Source organism: Mustela nigripes, chromosome 1 (genome assembly GCF_022355385.1).
Source record: "Mustela nigripes isolate SB6536 chromosome 1, MUSNIG.SB6536, whole genome shotgun sequence".
Classification (NCBI taxonomy): Eukaryota; Metazoa; Chordata; class Mammalia; order Carnivora; family Mustelidae; genus Mustela; species Mustela nigripes.
The window spans coordinates 111,216,963-111,231,983 of NC_081557.1; positions in this window are offsets into that span (position 1 = coordinate 111,216,963).

Here is a 15,021-nt window from a genome sequence, read left to right on the forward strand (position 1 = left end):
CTATCAAAAATGAAGAAAACGTGTATCTAAAATTATATTAAATTTTACAATATAATTATAAGGAAAGAGGAATGCAAGTTAAGAATGCATATTGTAACCTCTAAGACAACCATGATTAAAAAATAAAAGAGAGTATAGTTAAAAAGCTAATAGAAGAGGTAGAATGGAATACTAGAACATTACCAAGTAATCCAAAAGAAGACAGGAAAGGGCAAGAAAAGAAATAAAGAACAAAGAGGCAATAAAGCAAATTAGAGCAAATGTGGACTCAAGCCTAATTATATTGATAAATACATTAAAGGAAACACTCCAGTTAAATGGAAAATACCGTAAACTGATTAAAGAAATAAGACCCAACTATAAAATTTTTACATAAGAGACATTTTAAATGTAAACACAGACGTTGATGGGGCACCTGGGTGGCTCAGTCAGTTAAGCATCTGCCTTTGGCTCAGGTCATGACCTCAAGGTCCTGGAATCAAGCCCCATGTCCGGGCTCCCTACTCAGCAGGGAGTCTATGTCACCCTTTCCTTCTGCTTGACCACCCACTTGTGCACACACTCTCTCTCTCAGAAATAAATAAATAAAAATCTTAAAATAAATAAATAGACTCAAGCTGAAAGTTAAGGATGAGAAAAGATATACCATGTAAATACTAAGATTAAGGAAGTTTTTTTGGCTCTATAAATATCATGAAGTAGATATAAAGAAAGGAGTATTACCAGAGATAAAGGGGATAACTTTATAAAAAGAAAGACAGTCCTGGTACAACTATATGGGTATACTAAAAACCATTTAATTGTATAGTTTAAATGTGAGAATTACATGGTAGATAAATGATATTTCAATAAAGTCATTAAAAAGGAAAAGAAGAAAGGTGACCTGGAAGGTTATTGAAATGATTTCCATTGAGTAATACACTATATCACACTCCTACTGGTTTCAGCCATTTTTTCTGCTTTAGTCATAGACTGTATTGAATTAAATTAGCCGAAAACTCTTATATAGTCAAAAGCCCATCTTCAGAGTCATCAGACTTTAAGAGATGACCATGCTGATATTATGTTTATTGTTTTATTTATTTTTTTATTCATCTCTTTATCTGTTATACCATGAATGGTATTTAAAATAGTTTTGTTCATGTAATAGCATGTTCATCTTTATGTTTTAAAAGTAACAAAATATGTTTACCTTTATACTGTCATGTTATTATCTCAATTAATTTTTAAAATTCTTACTATAGAAAAAAGAGACATAACAATTCTAGTATCCATGTACTTAATAACAAAGTTTCAAAACATATAAAACAAAATTTGACAGAACCAAAGGAAAAAATAGACAATTTTAACAAATATTAAGTATAAACATTTAAGATAGTTAAATATTTTAATAACCCTCTTTCAGTAATTGCCAGAACAAGTGGGGAAAAAAATCAGTGTGGGTATGGGAAATTTGAACAACATTACCAGTCATCTTAACCTAAATGGTATTTATAGAACACTACATCCAGTAACCACAGAATACACTCTTCAAGTGCACATGGAACTCTCAATAGTAGAACATATGCAGGGCTATAAAATGTCTAATATATTTTAATGGACTAAAATAATTCAGAGTATGTTTCCAGAATGTAACAGCATTAAGCTAGAATTCCACAATAACCTCTCTAGAAAATTCATCAGAACTTGAAAATGAAACACACTTCTTAAAAACCATTAAAAAAGAAATAAAAATAGAAAATATTTTGAATTGAATAAATAATAAATACATATATCAAAATGTGTGGAATGCAACTAAACAGTTCTTAGAAGTGGGATACTTGGCTTGAATAATATATTAGAAATGAAGAATGAGATAAAATCAATTACTTAAACTTCCACCATAGGTAATTAGATAAAAAAATAACAAATCACATTCAAAATAAGTAGAAAAAAAAAGATGAGAGCAAATATCAATATAATAGGCAAGAGCAAAAGGGTAAATAAAGACAAAATTTGACTTTTTAAAAAAAAAAAAAGATGTTATTTATTTATTTGACAGAGATCACAAGAAGGCAGAGAGGCAGGCAGAGAGAGAGAAGGAAGCAGGTTCCCCGCAGAGCAGAGAGCCTGATGCAGGAATCGATCCCAAGACCGTGGGATCATGACCTGAGCCGAAGGAAGAGGCTTTAACCCACTGAGCCACGCAGGTGCCCCAAAATTTGACTTTTTGAAAGACTGATGAAATTGATAAACCTTTAGCTAGGCTGATAGAGGGGAAAAAAAGAAAATATAAAGAATAAGATAGGATAGCTCTATAGATCCTCTACATATCAGAAAAATAATAAATGGATTCTATATATAACTGTGTGTCAAAAATTGTGATGACTTAAAATATTTGTGATGACATAGATGAAACTGAAACATGCCTTAGAACTAGAATTTTTCACAATGAAAGCAACAGGGACAGATGGTTTTATTGGTAAATTCTATTAATAGGTGAGAAAAAATAATATCAATCTTATTCAGTCTCTTTCCAAAAATAGAGGAGAGGATAATTCTCAAATAATTTATTGAATCCAGGATGATTCTAATATGAAACTCAAACAATATATGAGAAAGGAAATAATAGACCAGTATGCCCCATGAACATAAATGGACAAATCCTTAAGAAATGTTAGCAAATCAAAGCCACCAGTATGACACAGTAGGAATTATCTCACAAGATATTACATTGGTTCAGCTTTTTAAAAAATTCATTTACCACACTGGCAGAGTATAGGAGGAAAAGATGTAATAACCTCAACTGATATGGAAAAGCACCCATTCTTAATAAATACTCTTAGAAAAGGCAAAGAAATTTCCTGATAAAGGGCATCTGTGAAGTCTATGAAAGGCTGGTAGCTATCATCATGCTTGATGTTGTATTGAAGGTTTTCCCCCTCAGCTTGGAAACATAGCCAGGGTGTATGATCTCAATATTTCTACTCAACATTATTCTGCAGTTCCTAGCTAATTAAAGGCCACTTTAATGTGAAAAAGAAAAAAAAATTGCACACATAAGAATGGAAGGAATAAACATTTACTTCTTTATGAAAAGAAAACCCTGCATTTGTGTAGAAAGTGCTAAGAAAGACACATGAAAATGAATACAACTAATAAGTGAGGTTAGTCCATTCTCGGGATATAAAAAGACAACCATTGTCTTTTCCATTTTCTAGCAATGAACAATTAGAAAATGAAATATTTTAAAGAGTAAGAATGTGACAGGAGAGTAAAAGGACCCTAGGCTGTCTCTTCCCATGAATACAACTTGATAACTATCAAATCATCCTAAATACCCCAGAAAGTAACCTAATACTGGTAGAACAAACTTCACAATTAAAGGTAGAGAAGAGGCCACACTGAATAAGCTAGGAAATGTGCAGACATTGTTTGGGAGAGAAACAGATCATGGCTACTGTGGTGGGAAAGAGTCACGGTTACAGAAAGGGGTAAGAGACAGACTAGCACATAGGAGAGTATGAGGAATATGAATCCCTATAGCAATTGGCTTGAAAAGTAGGAGAGGCTAAATTTTGTGGTTTTGCAACCAGCAGGGCTCGAAGCCTGGAGTTTTAAAGGTCAGTGTGCTCAGCTCTGGGAGAGGTCAGAGGGCATTGGGGCTGCTCTTGGCGAGAAGGGGCAAATAGTCTGGGAACACAGAGCATGGAAACAGTGCACTGAGGAGCTTGTGGGGCACAGAATGGGGAGGTTATTTGCTCATCTCAGAGAGAGTGTTCACAGAGAGACCCCACTGGGAAGAAAGAAACTAGGTGACAGCATTCCCCTCCTTCACCCCGCACTATAAGTACAGGGCCACCTGTGGGAACCAGCCCAGGACCAACAATCTCTACCCGGCGTACTTACATCAAGTCCTGCCCCTGTGCTCCAGTGGAACCACTCCTCCCTGTCACACTTGCCTCAGTCCTAGTGCAGTGGGCCCCTTCTCCCGCAAGACTAGCACAAAACTCTACTCACACCATGTCTCCTGACACAGGAATTTTGTGGAGACTTGGTTCTGGTGGTGGTGGTGACAGGCCTCATTTCACAAACAGACCTGAGCAGACCTAGTTAAAACATACCACATTCGAGACAGGGACCAAACACTGCCCACAATAGGCAAAGAGAGCTTCTGCAGACAACTAGCCTGAAGGATGAAGCGGCCAAGATAAAAAAGCAAAGCACATGCAGATACAGAATGGAGATACTCCTGGAAGAATCAGGTATTAGGGAGCTGAGGCATTTACACAGCAGGGCAGCACAGTACCTCTTCTTCATAAAGCCATTACCCTCGAGACAACTGACTTTCCTAACACAGAGAAACAGCCACAAAGACTTAGATAAAATGAGAGGATGGAGAAATTTATCCCAAATGAAAGAACAGGACAAGACCATATCTGGAAATCCAACCTCATCTAAGTAACATGTCTGATGGAGAATTTAAAGCAATGATCATAAGGATACTCACTGACTTGAGAAAAGAGTGGAAGATATCAGCATGACTCTTATCACAGAGATAAGAATAACATAGCAGAGATAAAGGGCTTAATAAATGAAATAATAATGTGCTTGACTGAAAGAACAGGAGGATGGAAGAAGCAGAGGAATGAATTAATAACCTAGAAGACAGAATAATGGAATGTAATTAAGCTGAAAAAAAAGAGAAAGAATTATTAAAAATGAGAATAAACTTAAGGAACTTCATGACTCCATCAAACATAACATTCATATTATAGGAGTTACAGAAGGAGAGAGAGAAAAGGCAGCAGAAAATTTGTTTGCAGAAATAATAGCTGACAACTTTCCAAGTCCGGAGAGGGTAACAGATATCCAGATCCAAGAGGCACAGAGTATTCCATCAAAATCAACAAAAGCAGGCCAACACAAAACATCTTGCAATTAAATTGGCAAAATATATGATTAAGAAAAAATTTTAAAAGCGGTAAGACAAAAGAACAGTTACACATAAGGGAAAAACCCCATAAGGCTAGCAGAGTAGCATTATATATTCAAAGTGCTGAATGGGAAAAATTTGTAGCCAAGAATACTCTATCTAGTAAGGCTATTATTCAGAATAGAAGGAGAGATAAAGAGTTTCACAGACAAACAAAACTAACGGAGTTCATGACCACTAAACCAGCCCTACAAGAAATATTAAAGGGGACTCTTGAGTGGAAATGAAATACCCAAAGTGAAAGGATGAGATAGGAAACATAAAAAAAAAAATGAGTATTTCTATAGAAAATCGGTCAAGGAACTCACAAAGTAAATGGTGAAATATAACAATATATGCATAAGACACAGATAGGAGATGAGAAAAGGATGGGTTCAAACTTAAATGTCCATCAACCTAATATACACTGCTATATGCACAGGTTATGGACAAACCTAATGGTAACCACATATCAAAACCACTAATAAATATGTGAAAAGCAAAGAGAAAGTAATTCAAATATATCACTAAAGAAAATCAGCATGAGAGAGAGAAATGAAAAAAGGGATAAGAGAAAATCTTCAGAAACAACCACAAAACAAATAATAAAATAGTAATAAATACATGTATATCAATAATTACTTTGAGTGTAAATGGACCAAATGTTCCAACAGAAGACAGGGTGAAGAATGGATAAGAAAACCAAGACCCATATGCTGTACATGCTGCCTAATAGAGACTCATTTCAGATCTAAAGACACATGCAGATTGAAAGTGAGAAGATGGAGAAATGTTTGTCATGCAAATGGATGTTAAAAAAAAAAAAGCAAGAGTAGCAATATTTACATAGGAGAAATAGACTTTAAAACAAACACTGTAACAAGAGACAAAGAAGGACACTGTAGGGGATAAACTTATAAGAAGATATAACAACTGTAAATTTTTATGCACCAAAATATATAAAACAGTTAATAACAAACATAAAAGAACTAATCAGTAATAATGCAATAAGAGTAGGAGAATTTAATACACCACTTATATCCATGGACAGATCATCTAAAAAGAATATCAACAAGGAAACGAAACAAAGACTGAATGACACGCTGTAACAGATGGATCTAACAGATATATTCAGAACATTCCATCTTGAAACGGCAGAATACACATTCTTTTCAAGTGCACATGGAACATTCTACAGAATAGATCACCTATGGGCCACAAAACAAGTTTCAACAAATTCAAGAGGATCAAAGTCATACAGTGTATACTTTCTGACCACAACACCGTGAAACTAGAAGTCAAGCACGAGAAAAATATGGAAAGATTTTTATTTATTTAACATGGAGGTTATTTATTTATTTATTTAACATGGAAGTTAAATAACATGCTGCTAACAATGAATGGGCCAACTAGGAAATAAAAGAAGACATGAAAAAGTACAGGGAAACAAATTAAAATGAAAAGACATGGTCCAAAACATCTGGGATGCAGCGATATCAGTTTTAAGAGGAAAGTTTACAGCAATACGGGACTACCCGGAAAAATCTCAAACAGCCTAATCTTATCTAAAGAAGTGAGGAAAAGAGGAACAAAAAACCCTAAAACAAGTGGAAGGAAGGAAATAATAAAGATTAGAGCAGATATAAATGATTTAGAAACTAAAAAGCAATAGAACAGATAAATGAAACCAGGACATCATTCTTAGAAAAATACCAGTAAAATCGATAAATTCCTAGCCAGACTTAACAATAAAAAAGAAAAAGGACTTAAATAAATAAAATCCAGAATGAGAGGAAAAATAACAATTCACACCACAGAAATACAAAAAATTATAAGAGAATATTATAAAAACTATATGCCAAAACATGGGACAACCTAGAAGAAATGGATAAATTCTTAGAAATGAATAAACTGCCAACACTGAAACAGGAAGAAATAGAAAATTTGAACAGACTGTTAACCAGTAAAGAAATTGAGTCAGTTATCGAAAAACACACAATAAACAAAAGTCCAGGACCAGATGGCTTCATATGCAAATTCTATTAAACATTTAAAGAAGAGCTAATACCTAATATTGCCAAACTCTTCCAAAAAATAGAAAAGGAAGGAAAACTTCCAAATTCAGTGTATGAGGCCAGCATTACCCTGATACCAAAACCAGATAAAGACACTACTACATAAGAGAACTACAGGCCAATATCCTTGATGTATATAGATTCAAAAATTCCCAACAAACAAAATTTAACTATACATTAAAAAAAATCATTCACTACTATCAGGTGGGATTTATTCCTGGGTTGCAAGTGTGGTTCAATATATTCAAATCAGTGAGATACATCACATCTATAAGAAAAAGGATAAAAAAAAAAGAGACAGAAAGGACAAGAACCATATGGTCATTCCATTAAATGCAGAAAAAGCCTTTAACAAAGTACAATATCCGTTCATGATAAAAACCCTCAACAAAGTAGGCATAGAGGGAACATGCCTCAGCATAATGTAAGCCATATATGGTCACAGCTAACATCATCCTTAGCAGAGAAAATCTGAGAGCTTCTCCTCTATGGTCAGGAGCAAGACAAGGATGTCTGCTCTCACAACGTTTACTCAACACTGTACTGGAAGTCCTAGTCACAACAATCTCAAACAAAAAGAAATAAAAGTTATCTGAATTCAATAGAGAAGAAGTAAAGCTTTTCACTATTTGCAAATGACATGATAATATATATAGAAAACCTGAAATATTCCACCAAAAAACTGCTAGAACTGATGACTTTCATAAAGTCATAGGATACAAAAATCAATGTACAGAACTCTATTGCATTTCTTTACACTAATAATAAAGCAGTTGAAAGGGAAATTTGAAAAAAATCCCATTTACAACTGTGCCCCAAATAATAAGATACCTAGGAATAAACCTAACCAAAGAGGTAAAGGATGTGTACTCTGAAAACTATAAAACACTGATGTAAGAAATTGAAGATGATGCAAAGAAATGGAAAGATATTCCATGCTCATGGATTGGAAGAAAAATATTGTTAAAATGTCTATGCTATCCAAAACAATCTACATATTTAAAGGAATCTTCATCAAAATACCAATGGAATTTTTCATAGAACTAGAACAAAGAATCCTAAAATTTGTAGGGAACCACAAGACTCCAGATAACCAAAGTAACCTTGGAAAAGCAAAGCAAAGCTGGAGATACCACAATTCTGGACTTGAAGTTATATTACAAAGCTCTAGTAATCAAAACAGTATGGTATTGATACAACAATAGACAAGACACATAGGTCAATAGAACAGAATAGAAAACCCATAAATAAACCCACAGCTATATGTTCAATTAATCTTCAACAAAGCAGGAAAGAGTATCTAATAGGAAAAAGAGTATCTTCAACAAATGATGTTGGGAAAATTGGGCAGCAGCATGCAAAGAAATGAAACTGGATTCCTTTCTTACATCATACACAAAAATAACTTCAAAATGGTTTAAAGACTTAAATGTGAAACCTTAAACTGTCAAAATCCTAGAAGAGAACATAGCAGTAACTTCTTTGACCTTGGCTGTATCAATTTTTTCTAGATAGGTCTCCTGAGGCAAGGGTAACAACAGCAAAAATAAACTATTGGATCTACACCAAAATAAAAACTGCACAGTGAAGGAAATCATGAATAAAACTAAAAGGCAACCTACAAAATGGGAGAAGATATTGGCAAATAATATCTCTGATAAAGGTTTAATATCTAGAATATATAAAGAACTTATATAATTCAACATCCAAAAAATAATCAAATTAAAAATAGGCAGAAGCACACCTGTCACAATGGCTAACATCAACAACACAAGAAACAACAGATGTTGTTGGCAAAGACGTTGGCCAAGATGTGGAGAAAAAGGAACACTCATACACTGTTGTTGGAGATGCAAACTGGCACAGTCACTCTGGAAAACAGTATGGAAGTTCATCAAAAAGTTTAAAATAGAACTATAGTACAATCAGCAATCTCCCTACTAGCTATTTACTCAAAGAATACAAAAACACTCATTCAAAGGATACATGCATCCCTTTGGTTGTAGCAGCATGACTTAAAATAATCGAGATATGGAAGCAGCCCAAATGTCCTTTGGTTGATGAATGGATAAAAAAGAAGTGGTATATACATGTGCGTGTGTGTATTCCATATTCCATATTCCATATATTCCATATTCCTGAATAATATTCCATATATATATTCCATATATATATGGAATATTATTCAAGTGCAAAAGAAGAAGGAACTCTTGCCATTTTCAATGATATGGTTGGAGCTAGGAAATGCAATGCTAAGTGAAATAAGTCTGTCAGAGAAAGATAAATGCCATATGATTTCACTCATATGTGGAATTTAAGAAACAAAATAAACAAGCAGAGGGAGAAAAGAGAGAGACAAATCAAGAAATAGACTCTTAACTATAGAAAACATTGGAATGCCTGGGAGGCTCAGTCCGTTAAGTGTCCAACTTTTGATTTCAGCTCAGGTTGTGATCTCAGGGTTGTGACACTGAGCTCCATGTCAAGATTTTCTCTCTCCCTCTCCCTCTGCCCTTCTCTGCCGCTCTTCAAAACAAAACAAAAACTTTATGGTTACTGGAGGAGAGGTGGGGGAGGGGATCGGTGAAATATGTGATGGGGTGATGGGGATTAAGGAGTGCACTTGTGATGAGCACTGGGCAGGATATGGAATTGTTGAATCACTGTATTGTACACCTGAAGCTAATATGACATTGTACATTGACTAGCTGGAATTAAAGTAAAAACTTAAAAAGTCTCAAAAAAAAAAAAAAAGAGAGAAAGTGAAATATTTAAAAAATCGCTTCCATAGCATGGAAGAAAATATAAAATATTAGGAATGAATTTAATGAAGAGAATGCAAGGCCTCCTTATTGATAATGAAAAAAAAAAAAAAACCTGCAGAGAAAAAGCAAAGAGAAAACCTAAATGAATGGAGAGATATACTATGAATTGGAAGATTAGATTTTATGAATTGAAACATTCGATTTTGTTCAGATTTCAACTCTTTCTTAACTGATCTATGGATTTAGCATAATTCTGGTAAAATTGCAACAGTGTTTTTACATAGAAGTAGGTAATCTGAATCTAAAATTTATATGTTTTATAAGGAAATGGAATGGATTTAAAAGCGTAAAAAAAAACTTTGAAAAAGGGTGTTTGAAGATTTACACTACCTGATTTTAAGACCTACTATAAAGCTACAGTAATTAAGACTGTTTTATTGGCAGGATGATCAATAGAACTGAATAGAGTCCAGAAATAGGTCCATAGATGTACAGGCAATTGATTTCTGACATAGTTGCCAGGTTAATTCAACAAGAAAGGATAGTCTTTTGAACAAATTGTGTTGGATCAGTTGGATACCCACATGAAAAAAAAAAATTGAACTTTGATCTTTACTTTGCACAATACACAAAAATTAATTCAAGGTAATTCATAGACCTACATATAAAAGTGAAACTTAAAATACTTCCAGAAAAAAAAAATCTTTTTGACTTTGAGACAGGCAATGCTCTTTAGGACATTATACAGAAAGCATTAACCATGAAACAAAAAATGGTAAATTGAGCTTTATCAAAATTTAAAACTGTTTTTCAAAAAGGTGCTGGACTGTTTAATGGTCACAACTTCCTTCTCTCCTAATATGCCCATCCCTTTGCAGTATTACTTTGCCATTTCTCACATCCAGAGACTGAGCCTTTTTCTTAGTCCCTTGAATAAAAGCTTGTCTTGTGACTTGTTTGGAACAGAAGAATGTGGCAGAAGTGAGGTTTTGCAAGTTCCAGAGCCTTATATCTTCTGCCTTTGCTCTCTGCAACACTTCATTGAGGCTGCCATGTTAAGGATGTCAGTCTAGCCTAGTGGAGGATAGGAATTCATATGGAAGAGAACCAGAGTTCCCCAGAAGCCAATGTTAGCTTCCACACATCTCGAACCTTGCAGCCCAGCTGACCTTCCAACTGAATCAAGTTTCATAAATAATCCTGGGCTAAACTACATGACGATGTAATCAAACCATGGAATTGAGAAAATAATCGATCATTATTGCTTTAAACCACAAAGTTTTGGGGTGTTTTGTTATACAGCAAAAGCTAAATGAAAAAGAAAGGAGGTGGGACGCTGTGTTACAAAACCCTGAAACATTGCCATTGGCTTGGGGATTAGGTGGCAGACGGAGGCAGAAAGGATGCAGGAAGAAACGGTGTAGACTGAAAGATCACAGGGAAGTTCCATTGGAGGCTGGAAAAAGACCCAAATTATGTAATGACGAAAACACTGGCAAAATTGTTATCTGTAGCAATTAGAAGCTGGAAATGTATTTAATGAACTTGTGGGTATGGATAACAGATTTCTAGGTAAAATGTTGAAAGAATCAATTCATGTTTTATCTACACATGATAAGATTCATGGAGGGAGAAATGAACTAAAAAAGTAACTGGTTTTCTTTTTTTTTTTTAAGATTTTATTTATTTATTTGACAGAGAGAGATCATAAGTAGGCAGAGAGGCAGGCAGAGAGAGAGGGGGAAGCAGGCTCCCCACTGAGCAAAGAGCCCAATGTGGGGCTCAATCCCAGGACCCTGAGATCATGACCTGAGCTGAAGGCAGAGGCTTTAACCCACTGAGCCACCCAGGCACCCCAGTAACTGGTTTTCAAGGAGAAAGTAAGACATGTGTTAGGCTCAGTCTTAGATAAAATCTACTTGGAAATAAAACTAATTTGGGAAATAAATCTACAGTTGACCCTGAACAACCCAAACATTGGGGCACTGACCCCTGTACAGTAAAAAATCCATACATAACTTTTGATTCCTCAAAAACTTAACCACCAGTAGCCTACTGTCTCTGTAAGCCTTACCAATAACATAAACAGTCCATTAGCACATATTTTGTATGTTGTACTGTATAATATACTGTGTTCTTACAATAAAGTAAGAGAAAAGTTGTTATTAAGAAAGTCATAAGGAAGAAAAAAATATGTTTATAACATTATACTGTATTTATCAAAAAAATCCACATATAAGTGAACCCATGTAGTTCAAACCTGTTATTCAAGGGTCAACCATATTTCTTCTTCCCAGTCTCTCCAAGGGAAAGTCTTAAAGTAGGAAATTGCCTCTGGGCAAAGATTAAATTAAGGGTATGGCTCTAAGACAGTTTTTTAGGAGTTTGGAACAATTTAAGTGGTGCCTACAAAACCCTCTCAATCTTCACCAACGGCTGCTAAGAATCACAAAGGCTTTGTGCCCAAAGCAGCCCCACACATGGCGTCTAGAGTCAATGTTACAGATGTAGTTTTGGAGGCATTTAATGAATTCTAATGGGAGAGCCATAATTTTTTAAAAAGTTGTATTAGAAGAAACAACACCAGCTTTACAGAGACAGGGTTCTTCTACTTCCTTGCATTCACCATTTTGTCCCCTCTGAAGTGGCTTCTGCACTTTCTACTCTATAGAAACTGCTGTCTTGACAGTGTGGATGACAATTGTGCCCCCCCCCAACTGCTTATCAAATGGACTTTTTATTCCTTCTTTGTTCCCTTGAACTTTTGGACCATTTCTCACTTGTGCTCCTTTCCATTTCCTTGAAACTCTTCTCTCTCAGTCTGACACTACACAATCCTACTTCTCCTTTGGCTTCTCCAGTTACTTCTCCTCTAAACTCTTTATGACTTTTCTTCCTCTTTCTCACTAAACAAGTCTAGTTCTCGGCCATCCTCTCTTCTTTCTCTATATTTATTTTCAGGGTAATCTCATATTTAATTCCATGACTTAAATTTCATGTCTGTATGGATATTTATATCTGCATCTGCATACCCTCCCCTCATTTCAGAACTCTAGACCTCTCATTTCAACTACTTTAAAATCAATGTCAGCTGTTTGAAGCTCAGCTCACTTAGGATAAGGCCTGAACTTTGCCATTGTGTCTCCAGAGCCTCACATAGTGCCAGGCACAGCATCTGACATAGAGTGGTTGTGGAATTTGATGATTTATTGGGTGTTATGGGTGGCTAGGTGTTCAGTATGGCAATGATCCCTAATTTATTATTTGGGTTACTGTAGAGATGACCAAATCTGAATCACACACTCTAATCTGGAATTTAAAATGCTCCACAATCTGGCCACTACTTAGTGATCTTCAACCATTCCCTTTAACCAAACATCTGCTTTTCATCTCCTGGGCATGCGCCAGACAGTCCCACCTACTGAGCCACTCCTTCCATCTGGAATGCACTTTTTCCAACTTACTACCCATGCTTTAAGACTCAACTCAAATAGCATTTTATACAATTAGAATAGTTTCTCCAATTACCCCAAGCAAAAAGACTTGTACCTCTAAGGACATATCAATCTTGTTATACGTACTGATCATATAACATTCCTTCTTACTTGTGTTGTAGCCATTCACATATATGTTTTATTGTACCTATGAGACTTAAAGCTTTAAGAGGTAAAGATTGTGTTTCATTTATATTCTCAATCTCTCCAAGTACCTAGCCCATCATGTGACATGTAATAAATGCTTAATAAATAATTATAAAATGGAAGAATAGAATAGAGATGAATGAATAATTGAAGGCAAAAAAAAAAAAAGAGTGAATGGATGAAGTCTTTGAGAATAACTATTCCCCAGTTGCTTTTACATACACACCCCTCAGCAAGTTCTTAATAACTGTACTGAATGTGCGAACACTGAATGAAGTGTGAGTTCAAGAGAAAATAAGAGACCAAGAAATCAGCTTGTCGGAAGAACTATCAAAGTTTGGGCTAATTGATCCATGGCTCAAAGTTTGTGGCTTTTGGTCCCAGGTAGAACGCCTGTGCCAATTAGTAGAATAGACAGTAAAAGTAGAAGCCAAGTGAAATGTTTATACTTCTCTAGGCTCACTATATATAAATTATTAATACTTCCTGATACTAAATTTTCCCAGAATATATTTAAATGTGAATACATTGATAGAAGAAGAAAATGCATTTATATTTCCATTGCTCCAATAAACTAACATTTATAATATATATAAATATAAACTAACATTTAAAATATATTTCTGATTACCAAATAAATACTTTCATTGTAGAAAACTTATAAAGTGGAGAGAAGCACAAAAATGAATTTAAAATCACCTATAAGCTCTTTCTTGTGATATAAATTAATTAATATATTGAAATCTATTATTTTAGAGATTTTTTATAAGTATAGAATGATTGCATCTTCTAATTTGTTTTCTTTCTCTTAGTGTACTTAGAACATTTTCTGTGATTAAACTCTTGTAATAGAATGTGACATTCAATGGTTGTTACATGTTCCATAATATTCACATATCAATAGTCAATTTTTTATTATGTGACAATTAGCTTGCTTTGAACATTTTATAATTATACATAAGTCACTGTGATAAACATTCTGTCCTCAAAGCTTTAGCACCTCTCTTATTATAATTATAGTCAATTCTAGTTGTGGAATTACTGGTTCAAAGAATGTGCACAATCTTAAGGGTTTTCATACATACTGCCAGATTTTGTTTGCTTCATTTTGCTTTTAAGAAATTTACACTCTCATCAATACCGTGTGAAATTTTCTATTTCCTCACACTCTCTTCAGAAGTTTTATAGGTAAACAGTTAGCATTCATTGCTGTTTAATTTACATTTATCTCTGTACTTGTTTATTCAATACCTTCCCATGTTATATAAGCTCTTTCTTTTTTTTTTTTTTTTTTTTTTTTTTACCTTTTTATTTAATTTTTTATTTTTTATAAACATATATTTTTATCCCCAGGGGTACAGGTCTGTGAATCACCAGGTTTACACACTTCACAGCACTCACCAAATCACATACCCTCCCCAATGTCCATAATCCCACCCCCTTCTCCCAAACCCCCTCCCCCCGGCAACCCTCAGTTTGTTGTGAGATTAAGAGTCACTTATGGTTTGTCTCCCTCCCAATCCCATCTTGTTTCATTTATTCTTCTACCCACTTAAGCCTCCATGTTGCATCACCACTTCCTCATA